An 18,330-nucleotide genomic window follows, 5' to 3' on the forward strand; every position below is an offset into this window, starting at 1 on the left:
ACGGCCCTCGCCCAGCCTGGAGTTTGTTTTTGTGTAATGAATTTAAATGATCCACTGCGCTGGCTCATCAAGTGCTTTGCAAAGTGTTTTCCAAAAGGACGCGGAAGGACATTCGGCCACCTCGTAGGGCGATTTGGCGTCCCAGTGAGATTCGGACGCCCTGCCTCAAGAGCAGACATCCTAAGCTCTTGCCGTAAAAGCACCTGTCGCCGAAAAATTTCCAACAATTTAGCTAATGACTTCTAGGCGGTAGAAGTCAGTGTTGCCTAAGCGCAACTTAAATAGCTAAAATGGGGGATTTTTAAGAATTTTACTATACATTTTTTAAACATATTTGAAAGTGCAAGTTAAGCCACATAATATAAATTTGTATTATTTATATAAATAGGATTTAAAATCTCGTATGTATTGCAAGTACGAATTTCAAGGGCATACCTATTAACACCTTTATATCCATATAATTTTGGATAAATCTAGTGACTTCATCTCCACGAATATCGTAAACAAGTTGACGGTAACCAGGTATAAGAAGGTGAGTAGCTGAACTTGACCAGAAATTAGCTGAGCTCACACCACAGTTGGGGGGTGGAGCTGTGGGTAAATACGAAATTAATTATATTCCATGCAGAGAAATTAATCAAGCGTAGCGTCGGCCCAACCAAAACCCGCTACACGCTCCCAATGAACTCTATTTAACCCTAAAAACAAGCCACGCCCCCAACCGCCGTACACCGCCCCTTTGGACAGGTGTGAGCAAGAATGGTGCCCAGCTTGCGGCCATTTCATTAATCACACTCAACACTTAGCAGGAGTCTGGGACAGGACTTGAAATTTCGTCCTAGGTTAAGTTTTGGTTTTGGTTGTGGGGATGGGCACAGAACCAGGCCCTCCTGTGGCCAATGTCAAATGGTCTTTGGGGCCAGTCTGGGCCAACTCCGAATATTTATTATTTGTGCATATTCGATTAAAATTGAGCAGTGCAGCAAAATATGATTTCTTATATAAAATTTTACTACTTTTGCACTACTTTTAAAAGTGGTTTTTGTTTTTGAGGAAGGGTTATGCACCGAATTTCTAGCATAAATATTTTGAGGGTCAATTATGTATATTGTTTAATATTCTAAAACTTTTAATGAAAATGACTTAAATGACAGTTTTTGAAACATTATTAAAATAGGAATTTGAACATATTGATTAAGCAGTGTGCGTCCCTGCTTAACGTTCTATGTTAAGAAGGTGTCTCCGCTTTTAGTCCGCTGTTAAGTAAGGTTAACATCTGTTTGGGTAGGTGTCCCCGCTTAGGTCACTGTAATAATTTAGCTCTAAAAGCAACATTTAAACAATTTGCTACAACTTATAATCAAATATTCTTACTAAACTATAAGAAGCTCATTATATGGGAACAATTTTAAATTATACATATCCTAATTTGTAGAAGCTGCAAAGCCTCTAGGTACTTTTAAATGGAAAAAAACAAATATTATCAAAATCTTTCGATGATCAAGAATAAGATTCCATTCAAAGGTATTTTATTTCAAACTAAACAAATCAATTTTTAAGCAAAAGGTAGCTTCACAGCTAGCACTTCCCCTTTTGACTTGCCGTTTTACTCACACACCTTGATTTACAGTTATGAAAAACGATTGGAAGCTGCCTCAAAGGTCAGAGGGTCAAAAGGAACCAGATTCCATTGCACTTTGCCATAAATGCCATAAATATTTCAGCCTTCATTCTGTCTGCCGCTCCGACTTCTATTGACACCTTCACCTTCGTCATATTAATTTTGCAGAATTCTAAAGAATTTTCCATCTCTGGCTGGCCTTTTCCCACACCCGAGTTGTTGATGAAAAATGCAGTATTTTGATAAACAAATAAACACATAAATAATAAATAGATGAAAAGTCTTTTATTTGATCTGCAAGCAAAGTCAATGGCAAGAAGTATGAAATTGAATATTCGAAAACAGAAAAGGGAAAATGGAGCGCAACGAGAAAGCTTTCGGAAAGATAATTGTAATGAGCAAGAAACTTTGGCCAGTCGACTGCCTAGTCGGAAATATTGTGGTCCTTGCTGACTCTGTTTCTTTTCTCGGACTGTCGTTAAAGTTAAATGGTCTGTATGATTGCCACAAAGAGAAAGGGGCAGATGGGGCAGATGGATGGGGTGGCCACTCCCCTCCAAGGTCGTAATGAAGGCAGACAAACCCAATCAGGCAGCATCGCTTACAGATTGCATTTCCCCTGGATGATTTCCTTCTTAATTTGGTTGCTTGACTTCTCAATCTTTTGCCATGCCATATTTCCCAAGAGCTCCCTTTGACAAAACGTAAAGGGCAGCAGTGAAATGGAATTACAAATTAATAAGTTTGAGGAGGTGTTTGATAAAAATCCCACGGAAAAGGTAGGCATAACTTTCAGAAACAGCAATTTGACTGGCATTAAAGTTATACTCTCTAAAGCACATTCTCATTTCAGCACACATCAGTGTACAATTATTTTGGAATTACCGATGACAAATCGAAAAAAGACATATTCTAATGAAAATCTCATTGAACTATTAACTGTGATCCATTCACTGGCGATAAATCAAGCGAATAAAAAAGCGCAAAATATGTGAAATATGTGCAAATGTCAGCTTTTCAATCCGAATCAATAAACTTTGAATGACACGCAGAGAACCGAGTAAGGGGAATGGGATCGCCCAGTTAGAAGCGAGGATACATTGTTCCACAATTGAAATCCACTCGAAATTTTACCCCCTATCCCCACATCCTTCGCTTGGTGTCACATTTTCCATGATTTTGCTGACAGAAGTTTGTTTGTTGCCCGTTGACATATGGTGGGGCAATTTCGGGGGGGGGGGGGGGGGGCAAATCAAGGGAAAATCGGGGGCTCTGGGGTGCACAGAGGTGATTGCCGTTTAAATTACGAAATCATGCATGCGGCTGAATGAGGAAACTGCAGTGGGTTGGAGGCAGGAAACTGCTGGGTTTTGAAATTATAGTGCATTTGTGTTTTGTAATTAGACCCCAAATACCTATCGATGGCGCTGGATAAGAGGGATTGTCTGTGTGCGTTTGCCAGGCTTTTTCAACGTGCATGAGAAGTGGCCTAATGAGGCAACCCTTTTGGTTCAATGTACCACCGAAACCCTCGTAAAAAATCAAGGGAAACCCCACTACTGGCACACACAAATCCGTAAAACGATCGGCATACAGCTCGCAGCGTGAAACATAATCGCAGTAAGTGAATACACTTGGTGGTTTTGGTTGTGGGCTTTGAAAAAGTATTGAATTCTGAACAGCAATCAGGTAAATGGGTACTTTAAATATAATGGATTTAATTTGTTTCCCTAAAGTGACACTTGGTAATAAATCCAAGATAATTGCACGTTTTTCATAGATTTCATTAGTATACTAGTGTATCCAACCCTAAAAAGTATATACAATCTTGATCAGGATCAGTAGCCAAGTTGCACCCATGAGTAACTGTGTAACGGGTATCTGATAGTCCAGTTCTCTAACACCAAATGGGATTTATCTTGTATCTCACTTTTTACAAATGTCTTTGCTGACTCCTACAATACCGCCCTCAATCAGTCTCAAAAACTAGCAAGTTTTGTGTTTTGTCAGTTGTACCATCGATATCCTGGAAATCCTGGCCAACAAATTGACATTTGAGCTGACACATTGAGGACGCTTTTCCCAGCTCTTTACAACTTCTATTGATTTGCCCAAGATTTGCAATCGCAGCCAAAGTCTCCAGTGTTGTCCTTGTGGCGAACAGAGAAAAAAAGGGAAATTTCAGCCAAGTGGCCCAAACAGCACACACACACAGATATATACTTACACATTGACGTATACGAGTATCCAGATGAATTGGCAACTGCGATGATGATGCGTCAATGCATGCAAATTTGTTAGCCACAAATAAGTTGGGCCCAAAGTGGTTTTCGGGCTTTGCACACACAATATTTTGTTGCTCTTCCTGCTGAAAATTGTGGCTTCTGTTGCTTTCGTTTTTGTTGCCCCTGCTCTTGTTGTTTTGGTTGTTGTTGTGGCGGCTGTCAATGGCAGTGATTTACATAATATGGCCAACTCGATGCAACAATTTCCTGTGTGCTGGCACCCCAAATATTTGCCATCGTTTGTTTGCCTGTTTGGCCTTTTGCTCCTGGTTCATACATATGTGAACTACTTTTTTGTGCTTTTTTTTTTTTTTTGCTGTTCTTGTTTAGTCCTGTCAAAAGTTATTAGTCAGCAGGTAAAAATCAATTCAATGGGCTCTCGGTCAAACAAGCATTTCATTATTTTCGTCTCTGGCCAACAGCTAAACCAACACGTTTTGTCATCTGCCAAATGCAAAATTCATTGAGAGACTAGACGAAATTTTGCGGCTCTTGATTTTGCCCTGATGTCCTGCCAATTGGCCTAAACAATTGTTAATAGAATTTTTCTCCTGTGTGCGTAAATTGATTTGGCTCAGCCAACATACATACATATGTACGTACGCACATGTTACAGGCTTGTCTCAATTTTTGATTGCATTGTGGTAAATCGAATGAAATGTCCGACAACTTGGCGTCTAAATTAACTTAAACAAGTCAATAAATTTAATTAAGTAATTAATTTGCCAGCTGCAATGGGAAATTCCTTGCAAAGAGGGATTGGTTTCGACTTCACCGACATAATTTCTTAGCCGACATCTCTGCAGCTGGGCGCTCGCCAGTAGTTGTGTGAAATTTGTTGCATACGCATAGACGCAGCCCACAAATTTGATGACATGTGTCAGCCACCGACATCGCCACCTCACCCCCTCCCTATGCCTACGCCATTCCTCTGCTTTTTGGCCAAGTTGCCTGTGTTGTCAGACGAAATCATGGACAATTTTATGCATGTCCCTTGTTGAACCACAGCAGGCGAGAACCATGAATAGTCCGAATTGACAAGTGTTCAAGGGGCCACACAAAGACGGAACATAAAGGGAGTTCGTAAGCTCGGTGCTTCTATCCCATTCAGGATGTAGTCCAAGGGCCTATAGTTGATTCGGTTGTGGTCATATGTCTGGCACATCACATACACATCATGTGATGGACGAGAATACTCCTGTAATGTCCCCTCATGATTTTGTTTACATATGTAAATATGGAAACGCTTTTAGAGTGTCGTAGCTGAAGCTGCTAAATTATTCAAAATTGAATAATTTCGAAAAGTTAGTTGACTAACTAGGTTGCGAATTCGAATTTTTCACTAAATGGTAACTGGAATATGGTTATTGAATATTTTTATTTATTTAAAATCATAAAGTTCCATACACTACGTAAAAGTAAGACTGTAATACACAATGATGTGGTTTATCTGTCCACTGGGACTTCAACTGCTCCCTTAGTCAAATAAGTTCCATATTAACTGCTCTGCAGCCTCAATTTGAAACCATAAATGCATTTTCATTTGCGTAACGCCAAAATAAAGTCAGCTTAACAGCAACTTAATCAGTGCTAATGTCTTGACTAGCATATCGCTCAGCCTACATACATCTACGATGGGTAAATAAGATTTCCGTGTGGAGTAGCCTGCTGATGGCCAGCAGAAGTAATCTAACAATTTTAGCTGCCAGAGTGGCCTACCAAAACCAATGCAGCTGTGGCAAATCCATTCCCGCAAGCCATGCACTGCAGGCTCTATTAGGTCTAATCGCAGCTAATTTAGCTACCACAAACCGGCGCACAAACACAGATGCCCAGCCAAATGCACACAGGGAATAGCTTATGGATCTGGGGATCGGAAAAGCAGGCGTCCAGCCCCAAAACTGCTGGCTACTGGCTACTGGTAACTGGAAACTGCCAGCGGAACAGATGCAATCATAAAATCTGTTCGGAGCATAGCCAACTAACTCAGCCATTATCCCCATGGGTAGCTGCCCAGGGGGAGGGATGGGTGGCACTCGGGCTTGAGCTGGCCGAGAAATCCCTGCTCATGACAAATGTTGCCACTGTCTACTCAAGGACAACTAGTTTGAGTCGGCAGCGAACAAGGTCTTCGGTTTCCGTTTCAAACAAAGTGACCGCAATGACAGTAAATCTGATAAGTGTTTAGGCATTAGGTTATAGGTTTTTAAAGCATTATATTTAAATATTTTAAAATAATTTGAATATTTTAGTTTAAATTTTAAAATATTTAGTTCTACTAGTATATCCAAATTTTAAAATTACACAACATTTTGTAACATATTTCATGATTACATTTAAAGTAAATACAACTTTTAATACAGATGTACATATGCTAGATAAAATACTTACTACAATCTGTTGAAGTAACTCCAAAGGTACATAATAATTAATTAATTACAATTCGATACTTTTAAGTTTAATCTTTGAATTAGCATCTAGTTAATTAACCAGTCCGATATCACCCATTCGGATCGAAATGCAGGGCGAGGAATCCACAAGCAGCAGTGCCAGGAATCCCCAAAGGGGGATACTCGTATATGTTGGAGTGAAGACCCCGACCTAGTCATGCCGTTATAAAGTCCGGTCATAAATGCACTGTTATTCTGTGGCAAGAACGGACAAGGAGTGTAGCGGGAGGAGGCGGGGAGGAAAGGACTTCAAAATGGGCGGTCTGCCACACACGCCTCCCGATTTCTGCAGTGGTCGTCGCTTTTGGACATGCGTAATTAGGTTTGTTGTTGCCACTAAATATGCGTGTCAAGTTTTCAAAGGGCAGGATTCGGGGGTGTCAGAGTTGGTCTTCAGATACAGGGACTATTCCTTCGTCCGAGTGTTTTGGACCGGCACCAATTGTTAATGTCCTTCGAGTGCAGGTAACTCAGTGGGTGGCGTTGTGTGCGTAAATCGGAATGAAACCTCATTTCCGTTGCAGGCATTTCACACCCAGACTGGCTAATTTCGGGTTTTGTTTTAATAATCATCAACTGTCATCAGTGCTGGAAATGGGAGCCCGTCATTTTGGGAGGTTAGCTGCTGAGCTTGAGGTTACTGATCGGAGTATCTGATCAAAGTAAGTAAGATGGTTGTATAATATTAATCTGACTCTTTTAAAGAAATATTTAGTTGAAAAAATAATAACCATTAACGTATGCTGAAATGATGGCTTTATGAAAAACCATTGGAGCCACTCATATTGTAACAATATTATTAAGCACTTCAAGGACATATTCTTTCAAGGAAAGTCTTGCTTTAATAGAAAATCTTTCTGAGCTGGAAACTTACTTCTCATCTACGCACTTTTGCTTTGGGCCTGTTGAACTTACAATGAGTTTTTGGCTCGAATCAGGCGTCTATAGACGGCACACACACTAGCACTAATGCACACCGGCAAACGCACACACGCATGGCCAACTGTTTGGCACTTGGACTTCGACTGTACTTGTTGCTTTTAATTCAGAAGGCGGCGCCTGAAAGTATGCAGCATGAATTTCGCAGAGGGCTCAAGTTGAAGCGAAGCTCCTGCAAATGCATTTTAAATTAAAAGGGGGCGGGGCGGGGTGGGGTTCATTGCATGCAGTTTGTCATTCCATTTGTTGCTTTTTTAATTGAATCCACTTTTGGGTAAAAAGTCGAGGGCGAAGACCTGGAAAAATGCTCTTTTCTTCCAGTAAGAGCGTTCCACTTTCAATGCATTCCACTCTTACACGGCAATGCATTCAGTTTACTCTTTCGCTCTCTTTTGGCCTTCAAACTGGGCTTTCAACCAGTCAACCAGCATTTGGCTGCATTGAACGAAATGCAGAGAGATTGAAAGTCCTGACCCTTGACAACATAAATTCTATTGTGTGTTTTTTCCGACCAGTTCACTTGTTTTTTCGGTGGCAAAGGGAGGTCGGCAAAGACAGCCCGAAGAACATGGCACATCGAATTAGTTAATTGCATAAAGTACCCCTCACTGACTGATAGAGCAGACAGTTTGGCTGACAAAGTTGTCTGGCCGTAAACAATGCTGTCATTCCCTCAGCAGCGGGGCTTACGGGGGAAGGGGGTTTGGAACTACTAACTCCGGTCTAAACTAAATGGCCACTCATTTTGTTTGTTTGCTGCTCACTTTGGCAGTACGCCCATTTCCGGATAAATGAGTGAAAATTTATGTCCTTGCAAAGCTACTGAGTGCAACAACAGTACAGTGGATTGGGTTTAGGGCTCCGAAATACTGCTGACTACCATGATGCACCTAACTGAGAAGTAAACTTGTTATTGCCAAGCTAATCACTTCAGTGTGCGCATTCGAATTTCATTATAAGTGCTGTAAGCTTTCGCAAAAATTTCTCAGAACCACAGAAAGTTCAATTCAATAAATTCAGCAGATTTAAATATTATGTTCGCTTTAAATAATTTCTTTATTTTATTTCACCAATTAAAATGTTTTTCATAGCTCTGCACTCACGTGTCAATTCCCATAATTAACCGCATCCTTTAATTAGTTTACTTTATTAGTTAAATCTAATTTAAAATCTTTTCGGAATTATACATCGCAAAAATATTTATCCTTCCTTCAGGCCATTTTTCCCTGTCTCGCTTTATTTTTGCAAATTAATATTGTAAACATGCAGGGCTCCTGGAGAAAAAAACTGCAGATAGAAGAAGCAAACCAAACCAGTGGGAAAAAATTGTTGTTGACGGCAAGAATTTTCCACATTCATACACTGAACCAGCCAAGCATCAAAACAATTTGAAAAACTCGCACAAACAAGCGCCTGTGACAGGCACAAATGGAAATGCAATAAAATTAATAAAATGAAAAAAAAACGTAAAAATTAACTCAAAATATAAGCAAACCATAATTTATATGTGGCATGACATGTGAAATTACTTAATGAAATTAATTTTTGCACTTCACACGAACGCACACACATTGCAAAGGGCAAAAGAGTATGGGATTCGAATTCTGCCAGAGTTATATTCACAAAATTCCCTTAATTTATGCCATGTGAAAGGCCGAGAGCCAAGCCAATTAGTGCAGGGATATGTCACAGTTGGTTTAAAATGTGCATCATACATATAATACGATTCCGAAAAGCAGATTTACGATTTTTATCGTGGAACAAATAGTTTAAAAAGTTACCTATCAGCTTGGTTCATTAATAAAACTTAAATAAGATACAGCTTGTTAATTGAAAAGGAAATATGGAATACGCAAAAAAGTTGTATTTATAAATGTATAAGTATTATATAGAAATATTAGCATAAATTATAAATCAATACAACACTTTTACTCGCTTTTTTAAAAATAATATTTATTTGAATTAAAAGAAATTATCAATTTTAAATATGTGTTAATTTCATTTAATATTCTGCAGCCCACAGATATTCTGTCAACAAACACAAAATATAGATTTTTATGTATTTATTTATGCTAAGGCTTACGGCTATTTCTTTCAGTTTATAAAAGCAAATTAGTTTGTTCAGCTTGATTGCAGCAATTAAACTCTGATTGTTTGTCCAATTAGAAACAAAGTATTTCCAAATGAAAGTATGAACAAACAGTGCAATATTCCACATTTGATGTGCACATTCCACATTTGAGTCGTCTCATAGTTCATCAAGTGGCTTCGCATTTCGTCTCCGTTGCTTAGCCATATAATTCACTTTGGTTTTGCGCCTCCTTCTCCACCAACTGTCATTTATAACTCCTTTTTATTTACAATATTCTAGTTGGCTAAAGAAAAAAATAAAACGCAAAGCAAAACAAAGCGTAGAAACAACAATCTTTTCATAAAATCACGCAAACGCGGCGCTGAATAAGCTGGCAAACCTAAACAACAATGCAATTTTTACTGTTTGTCGCCTACACACACGCACACACACACACTCCGCCCCCTCTCTTTTCCACGCAATGAGGCCGTCTCTTTCACACCCATCCAACAGCTATCTCACACACTCCAACGTGAGGCACTTGCATGTCACAATGCGGCAGACAAGAGCGGCAGCAAAACATTTAAATCAAAATGATAAAGTTGCATACTTGAGTAGAGTTATGCGAGTCCTGTGAAGGAAAAGCGGGTGGAAAGCCAGAGGGGTGGAGGGGTTTGAGCTGGGAAAACTGGGAAAGCGGCAAATAAATATGAAAACATTTTTTCCCATTGCGGTCTGCCATTCTAGTTGCAGTTGTTGTGTCCGTATGACGATGGCAACGAGCGTGCAAAATAATATGCCAGCAACAATGCACAGCTGAAGCGCAGAAGCTCCGGCACGAGGGTGCTGGGAAAACTCCAGGAAAACAGCAGAAATAATAATGAAAGAACCCGAACCCGAACCAGAACCAGAATCACAATCATACCAACCAACTACACCAGCAACAACAACACTTGTTTTAGCCATGTTAAGGCAGCATGTAAAACGCATACTACCACTGCCCCATGCAGTTTTCCACAATTTCCCACTTGCTCATTCCCTTACCCACTCACCCCGCTGCATTTGAAGAGAAGCGGAAAAATAATTAGAGCAGTTAAATTTCACATAACTTTGTTAATGATATAAACATAAGGCTAATGGCTGATGAGGTCGGAAGTTCACCCTCCTCGAAATGCCCGGCATTTGATACTTGATAGCCAAACATCCAAGGGTGCAATGGAGTTGAAAATTGTTGCAAAATTAAGAAATGCTCTCGGAATTTTCTAAACTGCAAATGTGCACGAAATGTGATATGCATTCCAGTGAAAGTTTTGCTTTCACCAAAAGTGCTGAATACATTTTCCCCAACAAAGTTACTGTCACGCAAAATTACCAAAATTTTTAAGTGCGTCGAAAGTTTTTTCAAAGTTATTTAAGTGATTACTGCATTTTGTATATGATTAAATATAAAAAAAATATATATAGATATAAGATATATAAGTATTTTTTGTGCCACGCCAATTGATAAACTTGAGGAAATAATTAAGTCCTACGACCCTATCAAAAGGATTCTGTCTTCAGGACTTCCATGCGTCTGATATTGCAAGCTCTTTTTCCATTTGCATTCATCTAGCATTTCAGTCCCTCGTCCCAAACAATGGAGACCGTTTCTAATGTATTCCAATCATTTCTTCTTTTTTTTCTGTTCGTTTTCGTGCTTTGCGGGAAATATTTTGTCTCCCCGTAGGATTTTTTTGCCATTTTGGTTAACATTGTTTTGGTGACAGTTGCACCCGCATCTCATTCGGTTTTTAGACCCCGCCCCCCCACTCGCATTTTCAGTATTTTCCCCATTTACTCTGCTACTTTTTTCCGAAACGCCCCTGGTGACACACGGCAACATTTTGCCTTCTGTGCTGTGTCAGTAATTGTTGTTGCTGCCATTTGTTGCTGTTGTCGAGTTGTCATAGTTCTTGCCTGTTTGTTGTTCCTATTGTTGTCATAACTGTTTTTGTTTACGCTGCATATATTTTTTTTTGTACTATTATTTTCTTTTTTTTTTTTTGGATGGTACAAGAGGTGCCCATTGTTATTGTTGCTGCAACATAAATTTAAACGTGACATTTAGACACTCGACTGGGGTCCTTCGTCCTGCCGCCCAGGCCCGTCTCCATTTCAGCGCTTCTCTCAAGTGCCACGCACTGAAAAAGAACTCGAAGAGTTGAATGCTTTTCCAGGGCAGAATTCGAGGGGGTTTTGCGGTGAGCGTACTTCATTCTTAACCTCTTCAACTTGCGAACAAAGTCAGTCGGCCTTAACCGCACACTCACACACACAGACACGCTCTCACACACAGATACACACACACACACATTTGTCGTCCAATGACACATGATGGATAGCTCAGCAAAAGGGTTCTTCAAATAAAGAAAATTTTGTACACAGAATAATGATGATGGATGTTGGGCTCTGTGAGAGCGCATCAAGTTGAAGTGTATTTTGGTTAAGGATGCAAAACTGTTTTCACTTTTCATTGCTAGCTGCTTTCTTATTAATTGCTATACTTTCCAATAAATAGGTCAATAGCATTGCGGCTTTATTATAAACACTTTAGAGGAATTTATTATTCCCGCAACAAAAGTAATTTCTTCGTATATATGTGTATATTTCATTTCATTAAGTTGAATCCCCGCACTCACTATCTTTTTGCTCAGGGGGAGTTATATTTCCATAGTTAAAACTTATATGGTAGCTCCCGTAACGTTCTTATCGTTTTTTGGCCCAGCACAAGAGACTGAAATTCTTGAACCCCTTAGAGCCGAAAATCTTTAGAATGGAACGACAGATTCCAGGAACTTAGTTAGACGACCTTCAAGTTACGCCGGAGCGAGATGATGACTTGGAAACTCTTTCAGCATCGCCACTGTAGCCACTGCAGCCACACAAAAACACCAGCAGTTCCGTCGTTCCGGCAACGGTGCGTATGATAAACCGCCGGCGAAAGCCAACGTTGCGCATACGTCACGGTGTACAAGCGAGTGCAGATGCAGCAAGGGGCAAAAAGCTGCGGGGACGAAAGCAAGCGGCGGCTAGAGATTACTTCACATCGAGTGCAAGTTGCGTGTCCTTATCGCTTGGCCTCCAACTTTAAAGCGCTCTCAAGTGCACTTAACTACAATAACACCGCAGAGCGGCGTCGGCGTCGGCGTCGGCGGCGGTGGCGGCAGCAGCATCAACAGCAGTAAACAAGCTTCACATGTGGCATTTTATTAAAGTTGATGCAACTTAAAATGCATTTAAGCCAGATCCCCGGCTCACAGCTCAAAGAACGTGGCGAACTTTTGCAATTGTGGGACTATCAAACAAAACTTTTGCCAAAGCACAAAGCGCCGGGCAACAACAGAGCAATAGGGTGAAGGGGAAAGTGGGGGGGGATAGGATTTTGAGCTGGGAGCAACAACCAAAGTGTCATCATGACCAACATCCAGCAGGAGCGGCAGCAACAGCAGCAACAACTACTGCACATGAGTTATTGCATTGTCGCCGGCGTCGTCATGGTTGCTCTTCTTCTTTCACCCCAGCCACGCCTCCTTTGCTAACGCCCTCTTGCACTCCTAACCTTTTGTTGCTGTTGCTGTTGCTGTTGCTGTTGCTGCTGTTGCTGCTGTTGCTTCCCCTTTTGCTGCTGCGGTGGCCAGCGGTTCCTGCGTAGTTGTTGTTGTGCTTTCGACGCGACAGAAGGATTTAGTGAAGCTTAGCGCAGAGCAAGAAACAAAAAAAAAGGATTCGGGCAGCTGCAACAACAACTACAACAGCAGCAAGGATGCAGACAGGAAGGATTCGGGCAGCTGCAACAACAACTACAACAGCAGCAAGGATGCAGACAGGAAGTGCAAGCGAAAACTCGACTAATTGAGTACCCAGTAAACTTTGATTTAGTAGCTAATCGTTACTATATGCATCAGTAAAACTTAAGTTAAGCCATTTAACGAAAATGTCCTTTAGGTAATTACGTCTTTATAATGAATTAAAATGGCAATGATTTTAAATTTGTTGATCAGTTATTTCTATACTTTCTTTAGCTGATACTAATACTGATACTTGCTAGAATTTTCAGTGAATAACCTAAGCCAAAAAGTTATTATACTTTAGATGCAATCATCACTACAGGGTAGCAAATAGTGAAATGCAAATGCTGAAGCTCGAGCTTCCTTGGCGCAGCCTTCAAAAAGTGCGGACACACATTGACTGTCGACTTGCGTTAAATCTTCTTGCACTTTGGATTCAGATGCCACCCACTCACTCTTTGGCCAGCACCGAGCTGCAGATACTTTTGTCCCCCGCTATTTGTTTGCACTTCAAAAGGATTTTAATCAAAGTTTTTCAAGTGGCACAATGATGCACTCTATTGCCATCCCCAAAGTTGCTGCCTTTCGTTGGCGAAAAACGCAGACAGAGTGAGATTTATCTGCCGTTATTCACTGTGATTTAATTATTATTTTCATTTTTTTTTATTTTGTTTGGCCTGGCACCTAGAATTTATGATTGCTTTTCTGAACTGGCCACACTTAAAGCCATGACTTAAGCTCGTTTTTGTCTAGAGAAAGGCGATGGCGATGGCTAATTTCAATTACGCCCGCGTGGTGGTGGCAAACTTTTCATTTCATTTAATCAGCGGCAGGAACAGCGAACCGCTGCCGCAGCGGAAAACTTTTCATGTTTGGGAACACTTGCCACTGCACTTTGCTCTGCGGTTGACACACTGTCCTCGGATCCGGATCCGGATGGGGATTCGGATGGGAGCCCCATGTCCTGTGCCCACTTGTAGCCACTTAACAAATTTTGCGCCTCGCCGTTTTTCGAAGCTCTTCCCAAAAAAGGGGTACACTCACAAAACAGAAAAAAAAAAAAGATGAAAATGAAAATGAAAAGAAAAACAAATTTTGACGCCACCCTTGATTGACTGCCAACTCGGAACTGTCCACTGGAAATCCTCCACTGACCAACCGGCCAGAGAGCAGAGAGCGTGTCCCTGACACGAGGTGAGTGCTTAGGCTGGAGGACATTAGTTCTGGTCCTGGCTACTCTGGCTACTCTGGTTGCCCAGGCTGTTTCTGGTTCTCCAGTTTCTGGTGCGGGTATCATGACCAGACAAGTGTCTGCTTGTCATTGGGGCTGTGACTTGACGATGATGCTGATGGAGTTTGCTCTCAACGATGACAGACGGAAAAGTGCACTGGGCTAAGAGCACTAGCTGGAATCGCTAGAAGAACCTTTGATTTCGGAAAGTGAAGTTAGGCCCAAGATAACCTTAAAGCTAAAGGATAATCTATACTTACATATCGCTTATGGTATATCACTGCATACATAACATACCATCACTTTGCATGGCATTCTATTAACTGCAGAGTGAATATGTTTTTAGATCAATATTTTATTTTTGTGCCCTTTTTCCTCTATTGATACAATTTGTTGATTTAAAAATGTGAAATCAGCAATCATTTTTGTGAAATACTTTCGCTCCAATGGCATCCGTTTCGGTTACTGCTTTTTGGACACACATGCTCACAAAAAACCTGTTAAATAATTGGCTTTTAGCATTTTAAGCGTGTATCCAGCCATAAAGAACCAGAACCTTCTGCCCTCGAACACTCAAACCACTCGTTTTCCATTTGGTCGGGTGTCCATTAAAAGGCAATTTATGCGAATGCCTGAAAGTATGTTAAGTTTTTTATAAGCGGAAACGGATATCGACGAATGCTTACCGGATGTGGCTAATTGTTGTTGTAATGCCCTAACAAAAAGTTTATAATGTTGTGCACAGTTTTGAATAATTATTCACCATAGCTAATTACTTTTAAATCTTCAACAGTTTACAACCACAATATTTAGCTTAATAAATACATTTACTTTCGAGCAGAGTATTCAAACTGCTTCACTGAAGCTAAAAACTATATTTTCTTTTTCCTATAGTTGATTTTTGGTTAATCTAAAGCCAGAAAATAGTTGGTAAATATTTGCCAAATGCATATTTGGCCCAGATGCGGTGCAAAAAACCAACTAATAGTGAGAAAAATTAATTCGCTGTTCGGCGTCGATTGACTTTATTGTATTTACCAAATTTTGGTTTGCATTTCGCCTCTCTATCGCACAATCTCCTCCGTCCCTTTCGCACCGTATCGAAGTGAGGTCCTGGCGTAAACGTAATTAAAATAGTTCGACTATACGAATCAATAAACAAATTGATTATGCAAATTTACTGTTTATTTGCATTCGACTTGCCATTGTAATTGTCTGTGTGTGTGCGCCTCGTCTATGTAAATGTATGTGTTATCTGTGTGCATGTGTTGAACATTAATAGGTTTTGTTGTTGCCCCACGGCCAGGCATTATTTTAGCCAAAATTTATATACATTTAATGCTCAATCGGAGCGGAAATAAAAAGTTTACAAAAACACATTGTTTTTTTTTACGTTTGCTGCTTGGTAAAAATCAATGAGGAAAAGCGGAAACGGAAAGCGCATGTTTTCCATTACGGTTGCTAAATGGGTTCGGATTTCCACGTGGCTTCGGGGGCATCGAAATTGTTTGTAATTGACTTATTTTTACTGTAATTTATAAAGCGCCGCTGCAACTGCTATAATAAAGTGTTTTCTCATGATCCGCCCCCTTTTGCTATCCATTCCCCCTTTGCTGTCGTGCCTGTCGGACTGCATAAATGCATTTTTAATTAAACACGAAAAAACAAACAAACTGCACATAACAATACGACAAAGTAAACAAATTAAAATCAAATTAGTGTTGAACTTCTTTTTTTTCACACTCAGCGAACAATCCCCTGTTAAAAAAAGTGCACTAAAAACTCGCTACTTGTAAGAGTGAAAAACCATGCGCATTCCGCATTTTTGAAATAATTCCGTATTGATATACATAGTTATAAATAAAATAGGAATTTCGCCTATGTCAATATTTATAAAAAAAAAGAGTAGTGCCAAGTGTGAAAAAATTCTGTTTCATTTTAGGGATACATTGTATGTATTTAAAATATAATATAAAATGTCCTTTTTAATTGTAATAATGCTAAGAAAATATTAAGTAATTTCGTGGCATATATTACACTCATAACTTACTTCCAGGAACATATTTCCATTGCTGGCACAATTTGGCTTCCTGCCATTTGCGGTGGCAATCTCCTCCAGCCTCAGCTGCAGCACAGCACAAATACTTATCGCATCAGGTTACCACCATTATATTTAACCAGTTCCCCGGCTTTTCAGTGCCCCCCCCCATCCGCCCATTAGGTGCCTGCTCCTCGAGTGACTTCGAAATTCGCTCAAATTGCCTGGGGAAAGTCATGAAGACAGACGCAGACAGGCGGCGAAAAGGTATAGCAGGTATAGCAGGTGGAAAATCAGAAGGTTGTAGCACCTTTACCTTAACGCACTCCACTCCCCAGGACTGTTTCACAATGGCAAATTGTTGCATCCGCTTTTCTTTTAGCTTTTTAAATGCAATTTCAACACAGCACAACACACACGTGTGTGTGTGCCTTTCCCATTTGCATGTTACGATTGCTGGCGTTGCCGTTGCCGTTGCTGTTGCTCCTTGGATCTCATCCTGTTTCCGGGCGATGTTGCTGCTGTTGCTGTGTGGTGTTGCTGCTTGCCAGCTTCCTGCAACATTGCTCCATCGGGTCTCAGGACACCCAGTCTCGTCCTTCGCCTATGCAACAACAGCTTACGTTGTTTGCTTTCACTTGGCATTTTGTTGCCATTCGTTGTTCATCTTCCCTTTGCAAGTATCCTTCACCTCATCCTCGTGTCCCACCGCAAATTGCCTTTAATTCATTTTCCGCAATTACTCCCGGCGCACATGGCAGCAGGAGAAAGTTGGGGGGAAAACTACTCATTACCATGCCACCCACCACCATTCACCCTCTAGACTTTTGTCGTAGGCGCACTTTTCGCATTCCATTTGCATGCCTTCAGGGCACATTCCGTGTATCCATCTGCATAATGATGAGAGGGGATTCCCCAGTCCGAGCTGGCAACCTCCTGTCACTCGCATTGTGTCTCGTTTTAAGCGCATTAAGTGACCGCTGGTCGGAGTGGTTGGAGTGGGCGCTGCTGTCTGGACACCCCCACTCCCCGTTAAGGTCAGCTCTGATCAATGTCGACTGCCGCATGCTGGCAGCCGTGAGATGCAGCAGTCCCATGCAATTAACCGGCAACCGAAACTGAAGTGGAAGCAACAGCAGCACCAGTTCCCGAACCCAATCCAACAGCTCTGGGACACGCAGAGCAAACATTGGCGCAAGATGGAGTAACATTAGAGATGCCCCTCTGTTCGTAGCAAACAATAATTATAATGATTGTAATTTACTTAGGATCCTCTGCCATATTTACACAAATAATACCTTATTTTATATCTACAAATATCCAAGATTTTCATTTACTTACTGACATATATTAGTGGAAAGCAAGAGCGGTGCATCCCCAGCTGCTTAACCCACACCAGCTTGATGGAGACCCACTGGTGGACACGCTTCGCATCCTTGGGCTCCTGTGCGTCGCTTTTCCGCTCTGCTCCGCTTGCATCGCATCGCATCGAAATGTATCTGCATCTGCATCTCCATCTGCTTGGCATCGCATCGCATCGCTCTTGGCCAGCAATGAGATGCATCGTGCAGCGGGAATTGGAAAACTGTTAGCCGTCTGAAGGTTGCCTTGTTGATATTCCCAGTCCAAAAAGAGAGTGACACGAGGGGGGTATAGTGGGGGAGCGGTAGTCGTAAACTTTGCCGCCCGCCTTCGCTGTGCATTTGGTGGCCATTTTCAATTTACTGACGCTGTCATTGCCGGAAGACAAATGTGTGTGAAGTGCGTCCATGTGGGGCTATATGTACATATGTATGCTACACGTGAGTGCCGTACACTGAGAGAAAACGTTGATTGTAAGCCATGCCAGCTTTAGTAACTCAAATATT

General features: G+C 41.0%; 1 long non-coding RNA gene across 1 annotated transcript; it reads right to left on the reverse strand.

Annotated features, from left to right (window-relative positions):
* Positions 1 to 3,311: 3,311 nt before the first annotated feature.
* On the reverse strand, positions 3,312 to 4,285 carry LOC120321568. The gene is made up of 2 exons (XR_005561267.2): positions 3,849 to 4,285; positions 3,312 to 3,771 (listed from the first exon to the last, which is right to left on the reverse strand). It is a non-coding gene; the product is annotated as an uncharacterized LOC120321568 (long non-coding RNA).
* Positions 4,286 to 18,330: the final 14,045 nt, after the last annotated feature.

Source organism: Drosophila yakuba, chromosome 3L (genome assembly GCF_016746365.2).
Source record: "Drosophila yakuba strain Tai18E2 chromosome 3L, Prin_Dyak_Tai18E2_2.1, whole genome shotgun sequence".
Taxonomy (NCBI): domain Eukaryota; kingdom Metazoa; phylum Arthropoda; class Insecta; order Diptera; family Drosophilidae; genus Drosophila; species Drosophila yakuba.